Below are 13,106 nucleotides of genomic sequence, written 5' to 3'. Positions count from 1 at the left end.
GCACTTTATATAATTTCTTATTGTTATCCATCAGGTAGACTTAGTTTCTATATTATTTGTTTTAATGTGTTTTTACTTACATCTTAAGCTCAGAAGAGTCAAAGCAAGTAAACGCATAAACTAGAATGTTATAGTTGATCAATGCAGAGGCGTATGCCTACTTTTGGACTACGTAAACAGATAGGAATGTATCTTAAAAGGAAGAGACGAAAGTGTAAACATACATAACCGTACTTGACTTTATATAATCTATCTTAAACCGCGGACACTAATCTAAGATAATGTAGGAAAAATTGCAAGAAAGAAAGTAATAATAATAAATATGACCAATTGCAAATATGGTCAATTGCCTGAAGTTCTTTCTTGAATAGAAACAAATGAAAAAAAAGAAAAAGGAAGGCCCTGAAAGTAAATCGTAGACAATTTCATCATTCCTCAGTGCACTGAGCAAAATGGATCGGTGAGTCAGAGTGGATCGGTGGGTTTTGAAGCTTTATTTATATTGCGTGTGTTACATAACAACGCTACCAGATGTCTGTACTGTTGCGACGACTTTCTTCAAGATCCGTTTCGTAAATTTCCGAAATAACTCTTTTAATCCCCAATGAATCCGATATTGGATATAATATGTTGACAACAGTAAGTAAGGGTATAGATTAATTTATTCTTGATTTTAATCTACTTGGGGCCTGTTGCCGTAGATGGCTAAAGGTCGTAAATAAAATTCAAACTTGAAGTGTAACTGGGGTAACTCACGAGAGAAACAATCACGAGATAAATCTGCAGAAATTCCATTCACTTTAAGTTCTAAGAGATAGAAATTAATGCAAAGAAAACGAAAATAACAATACGCATCATGCAAAGATCGAAATAGTATGGAAAGCTAAACAAAATGAGAAAAGAAGGAAAGAGGGAAATGAAAGAGCAAAAGACATCGGAATAAATCAAATTTTAACATTTAAGGATCAACAGTGTCCGTCTTTCCCCTTTTTTTGTCTTGGTTTTAATTCCTTCATAGGATACATCTCTTTCAGTATCAAACGCGATCATTTATAGTGTTTAATTCCTTGAAAAAAATGTAACAGTCTGGTCGGAGACTCGAACTAAGGACACACAAAATGACAGTTACACATGCTGTCCACTTAGCTACAGAGGCCATATCAAGCAGGCTTTTAAATCAGGCATTACACCTGCTATAATCAAACGTTTTGTTAAATTAGCCACTGTCTGCGATCCACCCCAGTTCCATTTGAAGTTTAAATTTTATTTACGGCATTTAGCCATCTATGGGTAGCAGTCCCCTTGCTTTCATAAAAAGCATTTGTTCTGTAGATTAAAATCAAGAATGAATTAATCTGTACTCTTGGGAGCTTACTAGTGCACCAACATACCTATATATATATATATATATATATATATATATATATATTATAGGCTGATCCAAAGGGAGCTACAGGGGATATAGGCCCCACTTGACGCTCAGGTATACACGGGATAAAATGGGCTTCAATCCAACTTTACACTGGATAAAGCCGCAAACTACGGTTTATCCAATCCCTTTGATCATGCCCTAGATAATAATCTGACACACACACACACACACACACACACACATATATATATATATATATATATATATATATATATATAGAGAGAGAGAGAGAGAGAGAGAGAGAGTGCTTTGATTTTTCAAATAAGAACCCCCATTTTTTATTACAAATTCGGTATCTCCGAAGCAAACTAAATCAAAATATGTACTGCTTAAAGTGATAGGATGTAAGTGCCAGGTCCTACAGGGCCGCAAACACTATAAGGGTGAGTAGTGTGAAAGGTTCTGAAACAGCTAAAAATCTGTTAGAATGCGTTTTCTGAAAATTTGAAAGGTACAAGAGTAGCAAGATAAAACGAATTATTGAAAATGACAATTTTATTATCGTGGCGGAGTTGGATAACATCAAAAGTTACAACATGATCTTACTTAAGCAGTTCAAACAAGATGAATGGCAAGAAACACATATCACAGGAAAGCATTTCTCTCCTCCTCCGCAACAAAAAATAATCTCATAAAAAGAAAAAAAGTTACATAATGTGAAGGTTTAATATAAAAGCCTCACCAAAAATTTTGAAAGTTGACAACGGAAAATTCAAGAACAACTGAACCGAAGTGCATGCGAATGAATTGTGCACAGATATTGCAGACGTAAAATGAGGATACGGGTTTCGTATTTTCCTAAAAAAAGAAAAAAGGTTGGGTGGGACACGAGCCCCTCCAAACTTTGATCACGAAATATGAAACGTGCTAGTAACACTATGTCAAATGTGTGTAAAGGACATGAAGAGAATTTTGCGTATGGACAATACGCATAAAATAAACGAATACGGGTTTTTATGTTCTTTGGAAAAACGATTTTAGGGGGCAAAAGTCCCCACGCAAAATGTTTAAAGCTGACGCCCGAAAGGCAAGGAGAAGTGAACGAAAGTGAATGAAATTGTGAACAGAGATTGCAGACGTAAAATGAGGATACGGGTATCGAATTTACTTGAAAAAAAAATGTTGGGTGAGGCACGGACCCCTACAAACCTTTGATCACGGAATATGAAAAGTGCCAGTAATACTATGTCAAATTTGTGTAAAGGACATAAAGAATTGCAACGAAACTTTATGTATAGACAACACGCAAAAAACAAAGGAATAGGGTTTTTGATTTTCTGCGGAAAAACGGTTTCAGGGGGCAAAAGAACCCACCCCAAAATTTTGAAAATTAACGCCCGAAAGATTAAAGAAATGAACCGAAGAGAATGAAATTTTGCACACATATTGTAGACATAAAATGTGGGTATACGGGTTTCGTATTTACTTGGAAAAGACTGTTAGATGAGACACGGGCCTCTCCAAACCTCTGATCACGAAATATCGAAAGCGATAGTAACAGTATGTCAAATGTGTGTAAAGGACATGAAGAATTGCAACGAAACTTTGTGTATAAACAATACGCCAAAAATAAACGAATACGGGTTTTCATGTTCTGTGGAAAAACGATCTTAGGGGGCAAAAGTCCCCACGCAAAATTTTTAAAGCTGACGCCCAAAAGGCAAGAAAAAGTGAACCGAAGTGATTGAAATTGTGAACAGAGATTGCAGACGTAAAATGAGGGTTCGGGTTTCGTATTTTCATAAAAAAAACGGTTGGGTGGTGCACGGACCCCTCCAAACCTTTGACCACGAAATGTGAAAAGTGTTAGTGACATTAGGTCAAATGTGTAAAAAACATGAAGAATTGCATGGAAACTTTACGTTTTGACAATACGCAAGAAATAAATGAATACGGGTTTTTATTTTCTGCGGAAAAACGGTTTTAGAGGGCAAAACTATCACCGAAAATTTTGAAAGTTTACGCCCGAAAGGCAAGAAGAAGTGAACCGAAGTGAATGAAATTATGCACAGAAAATTTACACACAAAATAAGGGAATACGAATTTCGTATTTTCCTGGAAAAAAAAAGATGGTTGGGTGGGGCACGAAGCCCTCCAAACATTTGATCACGAAAACATTGTAAGCGTTAAAGGTGCCTGCCGAAATATTGTAAAATACTATATATACTGTTTGTGCTTACTGTTGATCTTCCAAATTCGAAAAATCGGATGGATACACTTGTGAAACACGAAAGGTCTTATTTTACATATCCAATATCTACACACAATTTCTTTCGCTTCTGTCCACTCCTTCCGCCACCAGAAGCCTCGGTCCACCCAAAAGTTTTTTCTTTGCAGGAAAATACGAAACACGTATTCCTTCATCTTACCTCTACAATATTTGAGCACAGTTTCATTCACTTCGGTCCACTTGTTTTTGCCTTTTGGGCGTCAATTTTCCAAATTTTGTGTGGGGGCCTTTTCCCCTTTATCGTTTTTCCACAGAAAATAAAAAAAACGCATTAGTTTTTTTCGCATATTGTCACTACACAAAATTTCGTTGCAATTCTTTATGTTCTGTAGGCACTTCTGGCACACTGTTATTACCACTTTTGATATTTCGTGATCAAAGATTTGGAGGGGTCTGTGGCCCACCTAACCGTTTTTTCCAGGAAAATACGAAACCCGTATTCCCTCATTTTATGCCTACAATACCTGTGCACGATTTCATTCACTTCGGTCCACTTGTTATTACCTTTCGGGCGTCAACTCTCAAAATTTTGGGTCTGGTTTATCGCCCCCTGAAACAACTTTACCACAGAAAATAAAAATACACGTATTAGTTTATTTTATGTGTAGTATCTACCTACCAAATTTTATCAAAATCGGAGTGTTACACTTGGGAAATGTTACTTGTCAGTCATTGTAGAACTATTTTCCTTGTTTTTCCATCAATAAGAAATTGCCTGACAAGTAAAGGGTCCAAGTAGATGAATCGAGTTGCGGGATGAGACTTAGTGCGACTGATAGAGGATAAGGAAATATGTATATGTGCAAAGTTATAAGGGCTGAACGCCATAAGAAACGGAGGGGGGTGAAAATTGATGGGAGGAGGGCTATGCTATGTTATTGAAATACATCAAATAAACTATTGAATCATGAAAATAGCGAAAGATAGACAATGCACACTGTGATAGTTTCTCATATTGACAGAAGAAGAATGGGCAGAGTAGATCGCGAACCTCTGGCGGAACCTTCAAATCCGCCATTTTGAAATCTGTGATAATTTTGGAAATGGAAAGCTAGTGATTGATATATCAGTTAGGGCAAACTTGTTCTCAAAAGTCAATTATGAACTTTAGTGATCGGTATCTGTACTTAGTTGTTAGATTTAGGATAATCTTCATAGTTATTTACGAAAATCTAGGAGACTGATACTCGTATCTTGAAAGTTTGGACTATCACGAAAACACATGTAAGTTGAACATGTCCAAAGCCAAGAAAACTAACCTCCAAATTTGATATCCAAGTTGTATATTATTATATTTCACTGTCGAATATCAAATTTCACTGTTAGTTTTCTTGGTTTGTAGATATGAGTTATTTTTTGTCCATAATACGACTAATAATGCCAAAAGACTCACAAATGAAATTTAATTCGTATCTTTAGCATTTCTTACAATCAACGTTCAATTGTAGTTCTTAGCCTTTCAAAATTATGAGCCTCATAGACTCCTTCTTTCTTACAAATATTAGTATCAATAATATAACCTATTGAAAAATTATCTTAACGGTAACCCACCGACAAACTGTAAGCAACCCCTGTAAAATGAAATGAAGTATTTCATTTTAACGAACCACGATTATGTTCCTTAGGGTAAGGGAGACAATGATTAAGGCAAGTGAATGTTGATGGAAGATATGATGGAATGAGAATGTGGAAGGAAATTGAAGTATCCCGAGAAAACCCACATACGATACGATGATGTCCACTATCGTTTCTTGGCTGAGGATCGAATCAGAGGCCCCAAGTACCAGAAACAATTCACCACCACTGAGTCACCGTGTCCTCCCCCAATCCCTAAGAGACGCGGGCATCCAGTTAAGAATAACTGACATAAAAAAAAACGTACATACCATTTTCTCACAAAGGAAACTCCACGAATCCCACATTCTGACCGTTTGTACTTCTTGTATGTTGGTTTATCACAAACATTATTTAGTATATCGATCCATCTGTCAGAATAATAGTGTTTCCTCCAAAGTAGGGGCAGGTGACTTAGTGATAAAGCGCTTACTTCTGGTGCGGGATGGACCTCGTTCGATCCCAGACTTAAAGTTTGTAGTGGATACCATCGTACCCGTGAGATTTCTCGGAATTATCCTGTTTTCTCCTACATTCTCATTTCACGAATTATTTCCCAAAAATTAGCTTCCATCTCTTACCTCTCTTTATTATTGGATCGGATTTCAGTTTAGCATTCATGGGTAGCAAAATTATATGAGATATGGAGTTATGGATTAACATGAGATCCGAAATGCGCTCCCGCCGCGAATCGGAGCCGAGTCTCCTATGCGAAAGTCGCAGACGCTACCCAATATCCATGCGTGATCTCTCTGTCTTCATTAGCCTAGAAGGCATAACATTTAAACTTTATGGACTTCATATAATTTCAGTTCTTCCTCGATAGCCAATTCTATACTGAGACAAAGTAGATCAATCAAATGTGTCCATCTTCCCTTTTTTATAATTTTAATGATGCTCTTGTAACTTTGACCGTGTTCTAAGATTCCTGTTAGTTGAAATATCGTATTTAATTGTAGTTAACTTGCCTCTGTCAACGTTTCATAAAATATCCCCATAATTCTTCAATTTCTTTGAGGTGACCTTTGTGCTGCTCCTGTACCATATCGAGTTGTGCGTTAATGGAAGCCATGGCTAAAAATAATATACATTTCCTTTCCCCCGACTTCGATCCGACATTTTGTTCTGGAGTTATCGCTGTTTTGGGCATTTTTCCGACTGGTTTTTGGCTGGTCATAGCGCCAAAAGGAAGCATTTGTGCACCCAAGTTGTCTTAACATGGTGTCAGGAATCAGCTCCCAAACGTTGTCAGTGTTTTTTTGAAACACGCTCTATAAAATTTCTATCCTGTTTCTGATTAGTTTCTCTTTGGCAATCAATTTCCAGTATTCCCAAAACAAACCAAAAGTGAACTAAATTCACTAAATCGCCTACCCCCTATGCTTTCTTCTTGTATAGTACTTATTATATATTTATATTGTAGTTGACAGAGATTGCCAATATTGATTGAAATATCTGGTTAAAAAGCTAGTAGTGGAATTCCCTCTTCAGTACAGAAATTCCCTCCTTGCATCCTACCGCAATTTTAGGCGAGATGGGATTAAGTAAGATGGGAATTCCCATCTCGCCTAAAATGATAGGCATTCTTATCTTGGAGATATAAGTGGCTGATAAATCGTTAGGCTAAGTGGGATTAGGCTAGATGGGATGGAATCATCTGAAAAGGTAGGGAGACGGTAGGTAGCGGCATGACATCACGCCGTACCCCATGCCTATCTGTGTCCATTTTAAATGTTTAGGAAGTGGGGATCGCCATACCCAGTTTTTTGGAGGTGGGGATAGGGTCCTCCGCGTTCCCACGCACTTTTACCCCTGCTGCTAAGTATTAATTGCTGTGAGGACTAACGAAAAATATTATGTGATAATAATAATAATAATAATAATAATAATAATAATAATAATAATAATAATAATAATAATAATAATAAAGGATCTGAATGATAAATATATTTTTCAACTTTTAATACAATTGCTGTCTGTTCCCGTGAATCTGGTTATATTGCTTTTGCAAGGAATAAAGAGGCTTCAAACAACAATATGATTTCTATAAAAGAAAAAAAAGCCTTATCAGTTGTATTACAAACTGAAAACTGACCTTGTGTTTTTTTTAAAACACAATGTTACGAGGCACAGCAACCACCACGCCTGCGGTGTGCTTGCTTTTTTGCCTCAGGCAGCTTCAGTACTAAAATTAAGACTTTCATTCTGTCAATTTATGTGTAACTATCAGTCAGTCACACAGGTTTTTTGTAACGCTGAATTTTACAAGAAAGGTTTTGTTCATCGGATAGGAAGCGAAGCCCATCGTACGTTGTAATCCCTTCCCCTCTTTTGCACAGTGTGTGAAATTTAACTTGTATATTGTAGTAAGTTACAGAAAAGAGAATGCTATTTTAAAAAAATGACATTATCGAATAAGATTGACCATTATTACAATATATTCAACATGAAAAATATTCATTTAACAGTCATCGTACTTAGTTGTCTGCACTGAAATTCCCATAATGTGATTTCTTCTTTTCTAATATGAGCTCCGAGCTTCTTCGTGGCTAAGTGGTTAGCGTACGCGCCTTTGGCGTGAGAGACCCGGGTTGGATTTCGGTGAGAGCTCATGTAGTTCGGATTTCACGATTAATCAGTAGGTCCCGTCTCATATAGCCTCGCTGCCGAAAGGGACGACAAAATCAACTCAACTCATATTCAGCACCATCCCACACAGCAAGGAATATTTTCTCAACCAAAAGAAAATATTTTCGTTGGTTTCCAAAAGGTTTTCCTTCTCTGGAGATTTCCATGCTAGTTTCCCCAATGTATTCGGAATATTTCCCGATAATATTTTCCCAAAAATGTTTTGAAAACATTTTAGAAATTACCGAAAGTACATTTTGAGAATGCTCGCCGGAAAGTAAATACAAGAAAATATTCACAGAATGTATTAGAAATATTGTATTGGATATAATGTAATATGTTTTCACTGTTGAGAAGGAAAATATTTTCGAAATGATACTAGAAATGTTTTTCGTAAATGATATGGAAAACAATGAAATGAAATATATTCCATATATCAAAAAAAGTTTTCCAATACGATATTTGCAATATTTTCTATTTTTACGAGAAAACATATTGAATATATGTTTTAAAAAACGTTTAGAATATTTTAAAAATAAATTATTTCGTAATGTAATAAATATTTTTCAGAAATGTTTTTAAAAAGTTTACTTAATTTTACGAAAGAATTTTAGTAATATTCTCTTATAACTTAAATAAAATATTTTCGTACAGTATTTTATTATAATTTCCAGAATATTTTTTTCGAATTTTTAATATAAAACTTTAAAACAGGAAAAAGAAAACATGTTAAAAATGAATAGAAATTGTTTTCTGTTGTGTTTTGGAAAATATTTTGTGTTTTTAGTGAACAACATTTTCTGATATATTATAGAAACATTTTTACATTGTTTTCAAAATATACTGAAAAAAAACATATTCCATGTTATATCTGAGAAGTACGCCAAATATTTACCGGAAATGCTTTTTAAAAATGTTTGGAAAACATTTTATGAAGTACAGGAAGTACATTTTAAGAGCGTTAGCAGGAAAATAATGTAAGGAAAATTTTCACAAATTGTACTACAAATATTGGGCGTTATGCAGAGACGTTCTGACGCGTGATTAGTGCCATACTAAAGAGTTCGACTAACATATGATTCCTGCAGTAGTCAGGCTTTTATTATGACGCTAATCATACGTCAAAAGGCCTCTGCATAGGGCCTATTGTGTTAAATGTAATGTAATATGTTTTCAATGTTGAGAGAGAAAATGGTTTCAAAGTAATACTAAAAGTGTCTTACATACATGATAAAAAAACAGAATAGGAAATGTAGTCCATATATTTTACAAACGTTTTCCAACATGTTATTTGCAATCGTTTCTATTGTTACGAGAAAACATATGAAACATAAGTTTTAAAATGTTTCGAATATTTTAAAAATACATTCGTTCGTAATATAAGAAATACTTTTAAAACGCCTATTCATTTTGTATGGAAATGTTTTTGTTACTTTCTATTGTAACTTAAATGAAATATTTTCATACAATATTTTAGAATTATTTCCAGAATATTTTATTGAATGTTGAATGAAAAAAATTAAAACAGATATTAATAATGAATAGAAACTGTGTACCATCGTGTTTATGAAATATAGTTTGTGCTTTTAGCTAATAATATTTTATGAAGTGCTTAAACATTTTGGGGTGTAGAAAATATCCCGTATAAATAACATGGGAAATATTTTTCAGTTCCCCATAAAACCACTCTAAAGTTGGACATTTTTATTTTTAGTGATTTATTTAGGTAACGCTAACGGAAACGTGCAAGCATACAGCATTTTAAGTTTGTATTCCAATTCCAAGTACCTAAAACATGAGATTATAGGTCCAAAAAAGACCCATTTAAATATAATGGGGCTATTTTGCATCTCCCCTTTAGACCCCTAAGAATTAAAAATATCCACTTTTGGCAAATTTTCTGTCTGAAAAGCTACAATCATGTCAAATTTAATCATTGTAGCCCTATAGGAAGTGCCCAATAATTTTGGGATGTGAAAGGTGTTCCATATAAATAACATGGGAAAGATTTTTCAGTTCCCCATTAAACCACTCCAAAGTTGGAAAATTTAATTTTTAGTGATCTAGTTAGGTAATGCTAACGAAAACGAACAAACATACCGACTTTCAAGTTTTTATTCCGATTCCAAGTGCCTGAAACATGCGATTATAGGTTAAAAAAAAAGATCCATTTAAATAACACGGGGAAATTCTTCATCCCCCCTTTAGACACTCTAAAAATTAAAAATATTAACGTTTGGCAATTTTCCTATCGGTTAGTGCCAGAAAGCTACAATCATGCCAAATTTCAACTTTCCACGTCAACTGGAAGTATCTCTTTAATTTATGTCAGTTCATGTAGTTTTATTTATAGTTAGGATGTGTCACTTGAATTGTTTCTTTCGTATGAATTTGTGTCTCTTCTTGTTTTAATTCATACAAATGTCGTGTTTTCAGCCTGAGCGTATTTAGGGTTTGTCTGCTGCGGGGATGATTATTCCGGGAGTTTGGAATACACCTTAGTCAAGTGGGGGGTCTGGGAGTTTCCCGCAGGGAATTGTTAATATAAAAGCTCGGTTTTTGAGCATTTTCGTGTATAATTCTGTACAATACAACATAAGAAGATATTTTTTTTTAGAATGTAATTGGCGAAGGATCAAAGTCTCTCAATACCCCCTAAGAAGCTCTTCGGTGGTTTTTAGCTATTATGTAAATAGCAGTGCAATCGTTGAGGTAACATACCACCACTGTATTCCTAGCCGGTATGTCGCGTTAAAATCGTAATATATATATCCCTAGCCACGGGTCGGCGCTTCAGGTAGGATATTCGTTGAAACAAATGTATTGAAATGTAAAGTGAGTCGAATGGAATTTATATGAAAGTCAAAAGTAAGTCAACGGGCGGGCGCGGCGGTCTATATGAGCGCATTTTTCGACTCGGGAGAATGGCGGCACAATAGTGGTAAAGAAGTTGGCCGACAGCTGCAAACCCTAATAGACACGACGTTCTGGGGATGTCCCACCATAGCCCAGAGATGTCAGTGGTACACTCATGTCAAAAATTATTGTCGCATGTCTATAAATATGTTGTTGTAGGAATATAATTTGATAACGAATTCGCCCGTTATTTGGTATTTCTTTTAATGATAGTATGTGTATAATCGGCAAAAACGTGTATGTGGCAAATTTTATGTCAAAAGAGCAGTCAATAAGAACAATAAAACAAAAATAAAACTTTCTTGTCAATTTAGCAACGTTTTGTTTCACTCATTCTAATTTTCGTATTTATAATTATTTTTTCTATGAAAGTTACCACAAATATACATTTTCCGATTCTACACATAGTATCAGTATTAAAAGTACACTGCAAAATCATTATCCAAATATATTCTTACAAGAAGACAGTTATAGATATGCAACAATCACTTTGGACATGAGTGTACATTACTGAGAAATCTTAATGTTATTTTTTCCAAAATAACAAATGGTACATATCTAAGACGTCTCTGCGATATCCCCAGTTGTAGCCTACATCACAAATTTTCTCATGAGAATATCGTAGTAACATTAGCAATTATTGTACTAATTGTAGCAGCACCAAACAAATATATTTTGTTAAAAGTCTGAAAATTATGTTATCCTGACTGATATCACATAGACATCTGTGTGGTTGCAAATTAGCATCGCCACAACAGCCGTCATTTGTTTATCAAAAGTACCAGCATTCCCCGCGCGCTACTTGAATTGGAGATGACTAACAAAAAGAAGGGTTCGGGACAATATTACGTCTTTATAGGACAGCCCATCTCGAACTCCAGTTTATTTTTCGACAAATGTTATTTTTTAGTTCTTGTTGGTGTGATACAAAGTTCTACAGTGTCGTCCTGAAGTCGGAGGCACTCCTTCAACACTAATAATAGTGAAGAAGAAAGAAAGAAATCGGTAAGTATAACGATCATAAAATATTTTAGTTCACTTTAACTCTCTGCGGTTAAAGTGAATGAGTGCATAGTATGTTTTATCCATACAGGAATAGCGAATGCCGTGTGAATCAAATATTGAATGTTTTTTGTAAGCTGCTGAACATTTCGAAAAGTATTGTGAATTAAATATTGAACGTTTTTTGTAAGCTGCTGAACATTTGGAAAAGTATTCTATCTCTTGTCCGTATGAGAGTGACTTCTCAATTCGGTATAAATCCCTATATTTTTTAAATTTATATTTTTTCTTTCCGCGCAGGTTTACTTTTGGCTAACCACTCGAAATAATAGTTGAAAAATTGATTCTTTCGTGCAGTTTTAGTATACGGATCCATAGTATAAGTAGTAATAGGAGTAGGGGTAAGGGGCAGCAATAGGAGCGGGAAGGGGTTAGAAGCCCCGCACGGGTTCATTCGGTTCGGGAAGGTTTTAGGACAGGTCCTCCCATATAGGTTAGTAGCAAGGTTGGTTCCTTTCTGTACAAAGTTTAAATTTTAATTTAAAGACTATTGCCGAGCGAGTGAAGGCGGGTTAGAGAAACGCAGGGCACGTCGTTTTCTGTCTTTATTACAGCTAAATGGGAAGAGGGACCTGTGTTCTAGAATCTTACCGTTGGGTTGTGTTCTCGACATAAAATGGGAAAATTAGACTTCCCTAAGTTTTTCCGTACATTTTACAATCTGTGGATCCGTATAGTAAAATTGCACCGATTCTTTTACTCATTTCCTTCTTGTCTCCTAAATGATTTACGCTAGGCGACTTGAAATATCTCACATATAGATAAAATTCAAGAGGGGCATCGCAAGTAATTGTCGATAAATTATAATTATTCGGCAAGGTTCTAGAACACAGGCCCCCTTCCCATTTAGCTGCAATAAAGACCGAAAACAACGTGCCCTGCGGGGCTCTAACCCACCTTCGCTCACTCACGCTCGCTTGGCAATACTATTTCAATTAAATATTACATTTCACTACAGAAAGGAACCAACCTAGGTGCTAACCTATATGTGGGACTTGTGTTCTAGAACTTTCCCCAATTATTCTTTTATGATTTGCGTTTATATATATTGGGTCGGATGTATGGCATAAAAACTAGAGTGCAAAAAATACAAGCCAATCTCTAGTAGGTGGCCGCTAAAAAGCAGCAATGCCAGCTAACCGAGTCAGCGCAGGGCAAAGATGGGGGATCGAGCGAGGGCGAGGGGATGCTTTCAAAGAGAAAAGGTGAGTACATTACCATTTC

The sequence above is a fragment of the Thermobia domestica genome, chromosome 8 (assembly GCF_964235325.1).
Source record: "Thermobia domestica chromosome 8, izTheDome1.hap1.1, whole genome shotgun sequence".
NCBI classification, from domain to species: Eukaryota; Metazoa; Arthropoda; class Insecta; order Zygentoma; family Lepismatidae; genus Thermobia; species Thermobia domestica.
The sequence above is the reverse complement of the archived record's forward strand: the minus strand, read 5'-3'. Positions refer to the sequence as shown.